The 15,176-nt window shown below is 36.9% G+C and overlaps 2 protein-coding genes across 9 annotated transcripts in view; one reads left to right on the top strand and one right to left on the bottom strand.

Annotated features, from left to right (window-relative positions):
• The window catches only part of SLF1 (SMC5-SMC6 complex localization factor 1), a 63,581-nt gene extending 55,602 nt beyond the window's left edge, over positions 1 to 7,979 (bottom strand). For all 3 annotated transcript variants that reach the window (XM_057739248.1, XM_057739238.1, XM_057739252.1), the window contains exon 1: positions 7,907 to 7,979. The gene's annotated coding sequence lies outside the window, so the exon portion shown is untranslated. The remainder of the gene's footprint in view (positions 1 to 7,906) is intronic.
• Positions 7,894 to 15,176, top strand: part of KIAA0825 (KIAA0825 ortholog) — a 383,109-nt gene continuing 375,826 nt past the window's right edge. For all 6 annotated transcript variants that reach the window (XM_057739207.1, XM_057739203.1, XM_057739227.1 and 3 more), the window contains exon 1: positions 7,894 to 8,178. The gene's annotated coding sequence lies outside the window, so the exon portion shown is untranslated. The remainder of the gene's footprint in view (positions 8,179 to 15,176) is intronic.

The raw sequence follows: 15,176 nt of genomic DNA on the forward strand, positions 1-15,176 counted from the left end.
AATAGGAACATACATCTCGATAATTACCTTGAATGTAAATGGACTAAATGCAGCAACCAAAAAACACAGACTGGCTGAATGGATACAAAAAGAAGACCCATATATATGCTGTCTACAAGAGACCCACTTCAGACCTAGGGGCACATACAGACTGAAAGTGAGGGGATGGAAAAAGATATTCCATGCAAATGGAAATCAAAAGAAAGCTGGAGTAGCGATACTCATATCAGGTAAAAGAGACTTTAAAATAAAAAATGTTACAAGAGACAAGAAAGGACACTATATAAAAATCAAGGGATCAATCTGAGAAGAGGAGATAACAACTATAAATATATATGCACCCAATATAGGAGCACCTCAATACATAAGGCAAATGCTAACAACTATGAAAGAGGAAATGCAAGGCAGAAATGGAGACAGAGATGTAGAGAACAAACACGTGGACACCAAGTGGGGAAAGTGGGGAGGGTTGGGGGGGGATGAATGGGGAGATTGGGATACCAAATTGTACACTCTAAATATATGCTGTTTATTGTCTGTTAACTGTATCTCAATAAAAGTTCTTTAAAAAAAAAAAAGTAAGCTTCAAAAATTATAACAAAAATTATTACCAGGACTAGTAATAGACAACAGGTAAAGTTAAAAAATATTCTTTATAGGAATTCTATTTTCAAAGACTGAATATTATGTTATATACATATATACTTATATTAAATATATATGAACTACACACATATATGCATCTACTTAAACGTTGAGATTCATTTTAGAGTAGAAGTTGAAAAAAAGTCTCATTATAAACAATTTAAAGCATCACTCAAGGTTAAGAGTGAAACTTCCGCTAGGGTAATAGCACTCCTGGTTTCTCTCTCTACCCTTCATCACTCCTTGCTTTAGGAGGAGAAGCTACTTGAGAGAACTAACCGAATATGCTTTGCTAGACACATCTGCATATTTGCAAAGATGGTTCATATTAATGCTTGCTGACATGGCCTAAGGAGCTGCCAGTATTAGTACTGCACTGCCTGGGTGGGTAAATCAATTCAGAAGTTATGTAATAAGAAACACACTGGAGTTGCACATCAAATCCACCTCCCCTAAATCAATTTTTTTTTTTTCAGTAAAAAGAGTGATCTTTTGACCTCAACCTATCTGACTTGTAAGTTTGGTCAGTACAAAATTATAAGATGTACATAGTAGGGTTTGGTGTCTTATGAAATAATCATACATGTAAAATACTATCATCAGTAAATGTAAGTAGCTTCTTGCAGAAGGAACTTTACCGTATTAACCATCCAAATTTTGAAGCCGCTTACATGGATTAAATAACATAGCTCTTGAGTGATAACATCCATTAATACAGACTAGTAATATATAAAAACTATACAAAAATATGCTCTCTTGCTAGATATAATAATTTAGTCTGATGGAAAACAGGTATTAATGAACATACAATAAAGGCACATGGGAATTATAAGGCATATAACCAAAACTAGGGAGAAACACTGCTATCACTAATTCTAGGGAATGACAAATAAAGCCTTTAAACAAATATCTTTTAGAAAGTAACAGATCCTTTCAGTAACACTAGACTAGTGAAATTCAACATATCTGTGAAGACTACCTTGGTATTTTAATGGAAAAGGCAATCTAATTGTTTTTATAGTTCTTGAAAGTCATTTTTAGAAGAGGAATACAAGTGTTTTAACCATATATATTCCAGCTACTATTATACCTGTATTTTATTTATGTATTTAAGAGTTTGAAAAACAATTTAGTATGTATTTCAAGAAATGCTGCCAAAGAAGGTAAGTTTGAGTAGCCTTAAAAACCTAAAATCTTGCCCATCTGGCTATTTTAAAATGCCAACACACAGAAACTACTATTAAGTAATAGGAATATACAGAAATCAACGAAAAAAAAATCACTGCAATGCTACCACCCAAAAAGTCTTATTTAGACTGTCTTACAGATGTAGAGAACAAACACATGGACACCAAGTGGGGAAAGCAGCAGGGGGGCGGGAGGGATATGAATTGAGAGATTGGGATTGCCATATGTACACTACTACTAAGAAAAAAAAATCAGATTGTGCACTTTAAATATATGCAGTTTATTGTAAAAAAATTTTTAATATTATACTAATGATACAGAGTATAATAACAGTAAAGGTAAACTTGAACTCTATTCCTAATTCTGTATTTCACATTCTGCTTCTTGTTTTGTGTTAGGAAAAAATATTCTCAATGAAGACTTGTAAAAATCTATCATTTCATTTACAAGGCATGTGACTAAGAAAAGTATTAATTACTATTTTATCAATCAACCAAAAAAAAAATTAAAGACTGTCTTACATTTTTTCTGCTTTCTGAGAACTATGTTATATAAAACTACAAGGAAACCCAAAAAAAAAACAAAAAAAAAACAAAAAAAAAACTACAAGGAAAAAAAAAATCTATCATACTATGTTCCTCTTTAAGACCTAGTTAGTAACAGCTATTTCACAATTTGAATGTTTATTATTAACAAGGTGACATTTTAACATATTTTGGTTTGATGTATAAATTATTAAATGATTTGGACTTATTAGACTCATATATAATGCAAAGTTTTTATCTTAAATTATACTGTCTTTATGATGGAATAAATACAGCCACTTTGCATATTTAACAGCATTTTTTGTCAAAGCAAGAGTCCACAGTAAAATGAAAACAGGACCAAATGTGCTTAATGGCAGATATCAAGAAAGCCTTTTTAAAGCAACTTCTTTCCTTTGAAAAACAATTAAAATGAAACTGATATTAAACAAGCAAAGAGGAAAGGCCAGTAAGAAACACAGGTGAAAAAGTTGAACTCCCTAATTCAAACAGCATGAAAATATGAGTGGTAGAAAACAAATGAGAATACAGGACATTAACAAGTTTATCAGAAAAACTGGGCTATTAGCTAAACTTCCACAGAACCGTGAATCCCAGTGATGGCACACAATAACCAGCACAGTTTTTTTAAAGAACAAATTCCATTAACCTAATCTAACAGAGTCCTATAATAAAATGATCTATTTGAAGTAACAGAATTTACAATACATTTATCAATGCTTTTTAATACCACATCATATGACAAACTAATAGCCACAGATATAATTCACATGTTACATGGGAAAATAGTTATCTATATACACAGGAATAGACATATATAGATATAAGGATAATTTATTTATGCTTATAAAATTAGTGGTTTAATGTCTCTTCTCTTATGATGCTGCAGGAGTAAGAAAACAATAAATAGCCTGATATGTCAGTGAACCCAAAGAAAGTACCATACAAAATTGGTGTAATACCTATCAATGACCCAGGCAAGCCAAGTCCATATTGGTAACAGGTTCTGGGATACGGAGGATGAAGAGCTAACTGCTAGAAGTCTTCCAGCTCAAGAAATAAAGTAAATAAACTGCAACATAATTGTACCAGTAGTATTTCTAGAAATTAGATATTTTTCTAGAACTTATAGGGGGTGATACTTGAAGTATTCACACAGAACATACTCTTAACAACAACAGGAAAAGAAAACAAAAAAAAGAGCATTTATTTTTAACAGTTAAATGTTTTATCTTTACTGTCAAAAAGTTAAAAAATATACATGATTCTTAGTTACAAGGAAATGCTCTTATAGTAATTTTTTAAAAATTTCATAGTAATTAAAAAACAATCTAATGTGTATAAAAAACAGATGATTGAACTTGGTGTACCCCCCAAAAAATAAAAAAAATTAAAAAAAAAAAACTATCTAGTTACTTACCTTGAATCATATAATACACACAACTAAGGAGATAATGATTGTGAACAGAGCTGGCATTTATGCAGAATGAGCAACTGTCTCTGTGGTGTGGACTTTCCCAAAATATCTCCCACATGGGCCTATCCCTGATGCCTGAAATTCCTCTGCAGTTGGTGCCAGTTAGAAATGCAAATTAACTGATAGCACTCATCATAATTAAGGACTTTTTATTATATACTAGCTTTTTAGGTCTATGAATTTTTTACAATATGACACATACCTAAAACACCTTTGAAGAATATGATAGAATATGTTAAGAGAACTCAGAGAAATAGAGGCAGGAATAGAGATATGACTAGAAAGCTATGGTATGGAAAAGAGGATGAAAGAGCAGGGTACAACAGTTGGGTAAAAGCAAAAAGTGCTGCAAAAAAAAAAGGTGCAAGGATGCTTAGAGGTCTGGGGTAGGAAAATAAGGATAAACCTTTCCTACTTTGAATGATAATTTCTTTTATGACCAGACACAGGTCATTACAGAACTTTGAGAATATAATGCATCTTATAAATTGTATGCTATTAATGAAGATAAATAAGAGATTTATAAAACAGTTTAATTGATATATTTGCACTTATGAACTAAAAATTTCCCTCAAAGTAACTTTTACTGATTTGTGCTCTAATTTTAGTTAACACATGATAGAAAATTTGAAAAACATTATAAAGTATATAGAAAGATTAAAATCTCTAATTCCTTCACTCTAATACCACTGTTAATATCTGGGAATGGGGGACGGGTTTGACTTGAAGGCTTTAGATATATGTGTAGAAAAAATATTAAAAAACAAAATTTAGATTATATAGTTCTGTATCAATTTTCATATAAAATTCCATCATGGTCTTTTTCCACACTAGTGAACTATTTTGATTTTAAGCCTACTTCTACTTTGATTTTAAACCTACTAAGGAAAATCACTATTAAAACCTTCCTCTTCTGGAAAGAAGATAACAAGCCTTAAATTCAATCAATAGTGCTGCTTTGAATTTAAGAGTTTAAAAATTGTTCATGATTTCTTTTATCTAAAGCATTTAACTGGGAAAGTAAATAATGCTAAAACCGAAAAAAAAAGCTGGTTAAAGTGTGGGATCTCTGTTTAAGCAATATTACAAAAGAAATACACAAATCACAGTACTCATACAGTGTGAGTAAAATCCTGTTTGGCTCCGAATGGTATAACATCAAGTAGAGATAAGGAATTCTGCACCTTTTTGGCCTAGGCGCCAAATTAGGCTTTTGGCTTAATATAATTCAGCTCAGCTTTGGGAAAAAACTTTTTTTTTTAAAAGATGCAACACCTGTTTCCTGTCACATGCTTCAAAGATCAGAGATGTTTTTGTGCATGTGTATATATATATATAAATTAGTTATTTGACTAAAGTCACCAGTGGTGAGACTTCAGGGATGTTCTTATTTCAATGGCATTATTTGGGAAAGAGGCAGTCATAATCAGTCTCTTTGATGACTGATTTAGCAGTAGAGGAAGGAAGTGGAGAAGCAGCAGCAAAATGACTGTGGTGAGGAAGAAATGAAAGGCTAAGAAGACTTAGGGAGATTTCCAATCTACCTGGTACTGTACAAGGCACAGGCTGGACTGAAGATGCTAGTTTCAGGGATAAAGGTGTCTTAAGAGAATATGAATGAGACAGGTCTTCAGGGGTTAAAAAAAAAAAAAAGGAAAGGACAGAAGATATTGGTTAGTCATGGGGGACGAAAGTCAAACCTGCTTTAGTATCCTAGGAACTTCATATTACTTAATAGTAGCATAAGGTCTAAGATTGACAAAGCAGGATTTTATGGCCTACATGTACTTCATATATGTTCATTTCCTTCTCGAAAATGTAATTGCTAATTGCCATTCTCATACAGATGAGAATGGGGAATCCGAGAGATTAAGAAACTACCTCAAGGGTACATAGTTAGTAAATGGTGAAACCAAGATTCAAAAGCCAAGTCTGTTTCTGCAAAAACTATATGCCTTTTCTACAATATGTTTTGCCTTTAATTTCAGAATTTAGTTGAATACTTTTAACACAATTATAATTTTACAAAGCAATCTACATTCTGATAATAAAGGAGAAATATACATCACATGAAAAGCCATCTCCTGTGAGGGTAAGGGAGACATTTAGATAGCAATATCACCAAAAATATTTAAACATAATTACAAATTAATTTCAGAAAAATAACAATATCTAAAGTTTTAAAGCATTTCTAGGAACAATCTAAAGAATACTATTTCTTCTTATGAAAAAGTTTATTATTTTCCTCTCAAAGTAGACTTGGTATTAATGACCCACTAGACTAATTCATATGTGCTTTTCTTCTCCATCAAAAATAACAGAAGTTTCTTATTTCAAAGTAATTCTGATAAAGAACTAAGTGAACTTAAAAGTTTCAGGGATCTTTCGCTTTTAAGCAGTAAGATGTCTTTATAAGGTAAGAAACAGTACCTAGTACATTTTAGTTTATCTATTTCCTATTAGCATATTTAAGCAGTCAGTTAAGAGTAACATAATATTCTATTTTAGTTATATCTGAGAAAGAGGGTTCTTCACTTTGTTTTTTCAGAGCCTGCATGGAATTATTGATTTTATTTTTTAAATGTTTTGCTTAAACAGTAAAAAGACTATCTTAGAGGCAAATACTGTCTAGATAATAAAGTTATACTATCAGTTTTCATAAAAACAATATTTTGGGGGCATTAGTGGAAACTGTGGATACCAATTATAATATCTCAAAACAGTTTTGAATTCTGATTATGAAAACCCTACATTTGACCACATTTTCAAAGACTGTTTAACATAATTTATGCTTTCTGCTTTAGGGAAGCAAGAAAATATTAAATCATATGATTGAACTTAAGTCAATGAGCCAAAAGAAAATCTGTATTTAAAAAACATCTAATAGCATATTTGCATTACTGAAGGCTAATTGTCTTCACAATAGAAATGTATACATTCAAGTATTTAAACACCCTAGTTCATTTAAATTAATACTCTGAGTTAACTTAGACAAAATCAAATCAGCTCCCTTATAAAAACCCACCTAAACACCTGTAATACTGGTTAGTCAAACTTGCCTAAAATGAGAACACCTTGCACATCAATAGGTACTTCTAGGAAATGAGGCATTATGTAATAACAAACCCAAAAGTTTACAAGGCGCAGAGTCTGTCACACGTACACTGGAAATTCGGTTTAAATTTTCATTCCTAATGCCTCAATGAAAATTTATTTTCTTTTTTGGTATAGGATATTCATTCGTCAAAAAGAGCTTGACGCTTCCAAAATCAAGCTCCAACTAATTTCTGGGTCAAATCCTGATATGGAGTACTCAAAGCAGATCAAGTTTGTGTCAATATTTAATCAGAGGCTTTGGGAGCGGAAGAAATCTCAGGATAACCACTTCGTCTTGTTCCCTGCCTTCAAACAGCTGAGAGAGCATAATCCCCAGGAACACAGCCCCCAACCCCGCCTTTAGGGAAACGTGTGTCTGTGCATGTTTCAAGGCCTACGGCAGCCGCAGAGAGATATTCATTACCACTTGGCTATGTTTAAAATTCTACTAGGGAGTAAAGAATGACAGCATCTTCCTCTTCACAGGAAGGTGGGCCTGGGGGATCCCAACCACCTGCGCTGACGCTAAATTATGGAAAGCAGCCAAGAATCTGGGACTCAGGGAGAGGCGTCCCAGTCGGTTCTATGGAAACGAGAGACGCGGGTGGCCTAGCGCCTTCCTGGCAGGAGACCGAGCTGTGGAGCTGCGCAAACAAGAGGCGAGGGAAGCGACTCAGCCCTGCACCGCAGAGGCGCTCGGGGCCGACCCCCCGGCGGCACGGGCGGAGCGGGGCGGGGTCTGCGCCCGCAGCCCACCCAAAGCAGGAGCCGAGCACAGCGGGTCAGGAGAGAGCGAACCAACGGCTGCTGAGGAAAGCGCTAGAGGCAAGCACCACTGCCGCTCGCCCCGGCCCCTTCCCAGCCTCACAGCCGGGAGCCGCAGAAACTTCGGGGGCACGGAGGAAACATCCCCACACACTCAGGAAACACTGTCTTCCGAGATGAGGCCCTTTACCTTCCCGGCCGGAGTTTCTGGGCTGCTTCCTCCGTGCGGCGGCGGTAACAGGAAAGGCGACTGCCGCTGCAGCACTGGCTGCTTCGCTAATCCGGGCTCTGGGAAATAATTTCCCGCCGCGCGCTCCGTGGCCCCGGAAGCTGTTGTGCCACTTCCGGGTGGTTGTTAGTGACGCTCTCGAGCTGTCGTCAGGGTCGCCTCAGAGGATGCAGGGCCTGATGCTGGCTGGCGGGCCAGGCTCCTACTAGCTCGGCGCCGAAGGTGGGAGACTGGTGAGTGATTTTTCGGGGTTGCCTCCTGGTCCTGGTATTTCCATCCGCCCGAGGCTCCGTGCAGCATCTTGGCCAGACCCAGAAGTTAGCGGGAAAGGGTTGAATCGGGAGTCTCCATCCAGCCCCGTGGCGCTTGACCCTCTGTGCTGCTGGGCAAGGCCTTGAGATTTCAACTTACGGTCTTCTCCACTCGCAGTATCTATCTCCAACTTTGAACTCGACCTCGCGTCCCCAAGTGCCCCTGGGCAAGGCCGAAGACACCGTCTACTGCGACTCGGTTCGGTACAGAGTCTCCACCAACGATCAAGGAGTGTCCACACTCTCCCATTGGCAGGGTTTGGTCACCCTCGATTTTCAAGAGCTGCTTTACCATCCTTTACCTGAGCACTGTTTCCATTATCTTGGGGTGCAATGCCTGCGAGGCAGGCAGTCGGCTGAAGTGCACACCTTTTATATTTTGGAAGTGGGATGAGGGGGTCGTTCCTGATTTAGAATTAGCGATACCGCCGCAGTTTGAATTGGGTGAGAATGCTCTTTGTTTTCCTGGCTGCTGTGAGCTAATGAGATATGAGAACAAGCTGAAAATTTCATGCATGGGTTTTAGATACACATTTTACCTTTTGGAAAGGAGTGGTCAGGAATAGATGTGCTTTCAGAAAGGAGTGCCTCTGCACTGTTCCAAGGCTTCCTCGATAACGAAAGATTCAGAAGAATTTTAGATGGAGGTCTGAGTTAGAATAGCTTTATAGAGAAATTGCTTCCGATGAAGAGGTGATGCGAGGGAAGGTGCTCATTCATTTGAAGATTTTAAAAATGTGATGTAGGGAATCTCTTTTTGGTGACTTCTCTTTACTCTTGAGTAATGCAGTTTCTTTAGGTAAGTTTTCATTCACCACCTTATATTTAAATAATCACCTGTTCCATAAGAGGCAGCTGCTTGATTTTTTTTTTTTTTTTTTCCTTCAAAACAGCCAGTTCCACAAACAGTTCTAGGGGTAACTTTACCATAAAGAAAAGTGCACTATGTTCAATTCAAGGACCTTGATGCATCTGGCAAATGTCTTGTTACCTTTCAAGAGTAAGGCAAGCATGTTTAAGACAACGCATTAATCTCCTTGTTGATGAACAATTCAAACTTTTTAAATCTCATTTGGTCCCAATTTTGCCATTTTTATTGAATCTTGTAGTTTTTCCTTTGTTTCTCCAGTTGCAAGGATTATAAATATCGATAATTTAAGGGAAGTACATGTTTCTATATAGCAACTAGTTTTTAGATAAGCAGTTTTTTTTGTTTGTTTTTTTAAATCATTGCTCTTGACTTGTGATGTGTTTTCAAATTAATATAGCCAACCACTGATACTAACCACAAATAGTTACTGTCTGCCAGGTACTTTACATTTATTATCTTATTTAAATTTATTACAGTTCTACAAGAAAAATCGTATTATCGCTATTTTGCAAACATTTTATACTGAGACTCAGATGTTCTTAAAAATTATACAATTAAATGGCAATTGAGATTTGAACCCAGTCTACCTGACTCCAAACTTAGGCTCTTTTTACTTTGCTCTATACTTCCTTTCATAAATAACAAAATCGTTCTTTTCACTCTCAGGTAAAATTGGATAGTATATCCCATTCCAAAGTCAAATGGATAGCAAAACTTGAGTATAAAGAGATTTAAAGAATTTGTTAAGCAATTAATTCCTTAATGTGTTGAGGATTAAAGAATGTGTTAGGGATTTAAGGAATTACCAGAAGGTAATTCTGACATATGAATAATCCAAATTCTTTTCTGTATTGATCCTTAGCCGGTTTTAATCATCCTATTTCAAATACAAGCAATCTAGAGACCATCAGTATATTAGTGACTTTAAGACCAGAGTATCAGCTATCTCTTAATAGGCAATGTCTATTTGTGTGTATGTAGAAAGAGAAAATAAATGAGCACAAATTCACGAAGCTGAACTGTAAGGAATGACTACTTACTGATTACTAGCAAAACTGTTCTATTCCACTCATGTAACCCTCAGACAGATGGTGATTAACATATTTTAGGAGAGTATGCTTAATTAAACCTATCCTTTCCAATATTCTATTTTATGTAAAGACATAGAAATAGCTTAATTGTCAAGGAATTTACTAAAATCTAGTTGAAATGACCAGTACTACAAATAACATAGAACTTCTAAACAATATCTTGTTTTACAAAAAGGCACAAGTATATATGTACAGCTCATTTCAGATACTAATATCCATTACATTGTATTGACTTCTCTGTGAAAGATATTTGGTTTGCATATACCACAGGTGGATCTCAGTGATTTTTTTTTAATCAAATTTCAGTGCTTATGAAGGTTGAGATTGTATCTATTTTGTTCACCTCATACTCAGCATCTAGCACTGTGCCTGGAATGTAGTAGGGGCTCAATAGATATTTTTTGAATGAACAATTCCTTTTGAAAGTATTATTTATCCACAGAGAAGTATTTGTACATGTGTTTTTTTTTTAAAGGGACTTACCAAATAAATGCACATTTATTTATTGCTACTTACTTTGGCCCTGAAATGTAATGTCCACTGCACCACTCATCCATAAAAGGCAATGTGGTATCCTGCAAAGAAGAGCAGAGAATGAGACAAGAGAATACATAATGTTTGTTATTGCTTACTTTGTGCTGTGCAGTGTTACATTTAATCCTCACAGCACTATAGGGTAAGTATTATCATCCTCCTTTTAGGCATGAGAAAACAAAGATAAGCTTTGTAAATCTTCCTAGGTTACACACAGTGACTAAGTACCAGAGCTGTGATTTGAACCAATGCTGACTCCAAAGGCCATAGTATTAACCACTTTTGCTATACTGCCTCCAATTGGATTTTAATCCTGGCTCATCTGCTAACTGGGTATATACGCAGGGGAAATTTATTTCTCTGAGGATCATCTATCTTATCTATAACATAAGAGTTGGATTAAATGATCTATAAAGTCCCTTCTAGCTCAAAAATCCTCTGACTTTAGTTGGTTCCCAAGTATTATGTGAATGTAGCAGTTTTAATATGCTAGAAAATCTTTGTGAGTGAAGCTTGACATGTATTTATTGGTGTCTTCTACATTGATAGATGTCTAATTGTTTTCCTAATGCAAAGAATAAGACCAGAGTTAAAAAATCTCAGCCATATTTTTGCCAGTTTATGACCCTAAGTCACTGATTCTTTTTTCTTTTTTCTTTTTTCTTGTTTTTAAGTCGCTGATTCTTTATGAGCTTGTTTTCATACATAAAATGGATACAGAAGAGTGCTGTGAGGGTTAAGTGAGATAGCTTCAAACACCCTACCTGACAGTAGGCATTAAATAAATGTTGATTCTCTTCCCCCTGCCTCCCATCTTTTGATGATAACAGAGGATTGGGGAATGTAAAAATATTTTATAGGTTAGCCAAAAGGTAAAGAATCTTCACTTATAATCTACAAAGATCAAGTTATATACACAAAGTTATTGTATGACTGACAATTTACATACAACCATTGAACAGCAAACAATTGGAACATAGAGAAAATAAATTTTGCTTCCAATAGAACAGATGAGGAAAGACTTTATAAAGAAGGTAATGCTGATTACAGCACTATTTACAATAGCCAGGACATGGAAGCAACCTAAATGCCCATTAACAGATGAATGGATAAAGAAGATGTGGCACATATATGCAGTGGAATATTACTCAGCCATAAAAAGGAATGAAATGGAGCTATATGTAATGAGGTGAGGTGGATAGACCTAGAGTCTGTCATACAGAGTGAAGTAAGCCAGAAAGAGAAAAACAAATACTGTATGCTAACTCATATATATGGAATCTAAAAAAAAAAAAAAAAAAAAAAAAATGGTACTGATGAACCCAGTGACAGGGCAAGAATAAGGATGCAGATGCAGAGAATGGACTGGAGGACACAGGGTTGGGGGGCATGGGGGGGGGGGCGAAGGGGAAGCTGGGACGAAGCAAGAGAGTAGCATAGACATATATACACTACCAACTGTAACATAGATAGCTAGTGGGAAGTTGCTGTATAACAAAGGGAGATCAACATGATGATGGGTGATGCCTTAGAGGGCCAGGACAGGGAGGGTTGGAGGGAGTCACGGGAGCGAGGGGATATGGGGATATATGTCTAAATACAGCTGATTCACTTTGGTGTACCTCAAAAGTTGGTACGAAAGTGTAAAGCAATTATATTCCAATAAAGAGCTTAAAAAAAAAAAAAGAAGGTAATGCTGAGACTTCTCTGGTGGTCCAGTGGTTAAGACTCCACACAGGGGACCTGGATTCTATCCCTGGTCAGGGAAGTAGATACCACATGCCAGAACTAAAGATCTCACATGATACAGTTAAAGACCTGGCACAGCCAAATAAATAAATATTTAAAAAAAATAAAATAATGCTGAGTTTGGGCCTTAAAGGATGGTGAGGATTTTGGCAGGGGGGCAAGAGGGAACAATGTTCCATTGGAGGATGCAAAGGTATCAGAAGAGATTAGTGAGTACATATTAGATATATGGGATGGGTGAAGACTAATTATAAAAGGTAAAAAAGCTGAGTTCAGGGCAAGCTCTGGGTAACTGTGGTCATCTTAAAGATGTTAGGCTTTCCACAATGAGTAATGATTCTTGTGTATAACCAGGATGGGATTGGCATTTGATTTCTTTGCTATGGAAATAATATCCATTTGTTACAGAAATGTAAGAATATACAAATATGCCAAAAAGAAAAAAAAGAAAGAAAAATTGCACATAATCCCACTCCAGACCCAACCAAGCACCTACTCACTGAACCCCAACCCCAGCCAAGTCCCCTCCTGGCTTGGGAGTATCCTTCTCCATCCTAGTGAACAGTGAGCTGTGACTTACCACTCAGCCTCACCCAGAAGTAGGAAGGGGCTCTGAGAGGTCGTGTGGCCCAGTTTCTGGGCCTCCACCTTAAGGGGACTCACGTGGGGACTGGTCGACAGGCACACAGTTCTGACTACATGAGGGCTTGTCTACACACGTATTGCTCCGACGGGGCAGGTGCTGGGCACTGGCACACAGCTGTGATGGCAGCAGGCTTCTGGGAGTAAGGTGGGGGTGCAATCTAGCACTATGAGGTCTTCCCACCCCTCCTTCCTGTATCCTCCCTGACTCCTGCCCCTTCCTAATATCTATGATGCTGGGTAACCACCTACCCATTTTTGAGCCAGAGTTTCCCCATCTGAAGCCACAGGGCAGACTAGGTAGGGAATCCTTGACTTTCCCCTCCCAGGAGAGGCTCCAGGACCATCCCACCCATGGTGTGGTCATATCTGGATCGACCTAGATTTCCTGACCTGCCTGTGCCTGGGTACCCAAGATCACTCCTTTCTGCTCCACATCCTTCCACAATGCCTTCTCTACAGAAAAACAAAGCAAACAAACAAACCACCTCCCTTCCAGGGTTTGAATACTGCTGAGCTGCTGCCTGGCTGCTCAACACCCGGTTCTGCCTACTACTGCTGGGCTGTGTCCTTTTAAAGGCTAGTAAAACACCAGGGTTTGGTCGTTAGAAGTATTGAGTCTGTAGACTGCTGACTCACCTCATCAGGTGATTCTGGTTAAGGGAAGTTTTTGAGTGGTGAAATCAAAGGCTCTGTTGGGTCAGGAAGCGAAAGCAAAAATCAGCATAATTAAATTATATTAAAAAGTTTCAGAAAGTGGGCAGAGAATACTGCTTTCCAGCCTCAATTGCTTATATGTTATTGGAGGCATGTTTTTAAAACAGTGCTCCAACTATTTCCCTATAAATTTTGGTTAAAATACAAATAGACATGAGGCAGCTCAAAAAATATCTTAAATTGCTAGTGTTTTATCTATAACATACATGTAGACACACACCCCCCTCCCCATAGAGAGAGAATGAACATACATAGCTGTTTAAATCACTTGGGGGATTCTTTGCTGAATAAAGTTCTCAGGACAAATTATCTAAAACTAAAAAATCAAAAAAGGACACAATTGTCATTTGATTAATTAGGCAAATCAGTATAATGGTAAACAGCTGAATTCAGAGAAGACCAGCGTAAGCTCAAACTAATGAACTTACATAATTTGATCTTGAGGAAGTTACTTAAATTCTTTGAGCCCCAATTTCATCTGTAAAATGGTAATATCAACTTCATGGATTTATTGGGATTAAATGTGATAATGTCTGAAAGCACACAGAGGCATCAGAAAATTTTTCTTAGGGATCTGTCTAGCTTTTGTTGTTATTTCATAAAATCTAATTGCTTTAACATAAGGTCTGCAGCTCCAACCATGAAAGTAAACAGACTTGAGTTCAAATCCCAGCTCTGTCTATCACTAGTTGCCTCATGCTGGGAAAGTTACTTTTCTACTCTGTTTCCTTATTTATAAAATGGGAATAGTAATAACGTAACAGTAATAAGGCTTTTGTGAAGACTAAATGAAATAATGATGTCTAGAGTTTAATATGGTGGCTAGGCATGTACTTTGCTCAAATTCCCAGAGAAGCAGATGCAAAGAAGGGACTAAATGTACAAGAGATTTATTGGGGAAACTGCCTGTGAAGGATAAAGGAGAGGGAGCTACAATAGGAGGGAAGTACCATCATGCCTCAGTGGAGGTCTGACAACTTGTGCAGGAGAGTAGGAGGGAAGGAAGGAGAGGAGGGTAAGAAGAATCTAAAAGCTCTGCACTCTTCTAAGAAAGCTTCAAACAGCTCACGGGGAATCGAAGAGCCAAAGTCATCAGATAGAGGAATCTCTTGTCGCCACAGTACTCAATATATGTTGCTTATTAGCAAAGATAATTAACAGTTGTCACATGCTATAATTTACACGTGTGTTTAAATTTCAGTTTTTACTGCCTATCCCCACCTCCCCTAAGAAAAGTACAGTCCCTGCTGCCAAGTATTGACATTAACATTTGAGGCACATGTTCATAGACTAACAACTTCTTATATCTTATAATA

Source organism: Hippopotamus amphibius, chromosome 1 (genome assembly GCF_030028045.1).
Source record: "Hippopotamus amphibius kiboko isolate mHipAmp2 chromosome 1, mHipAmp2.hap2, whole genome shotgun sequence".
NCBI classification, from domain to species: Eukaryota; Metazoa; Chordata; class Mammalia; order Artiodactyla; family Hippopotamidae; genus Hippopotamus; species Hippopotamus amphibius.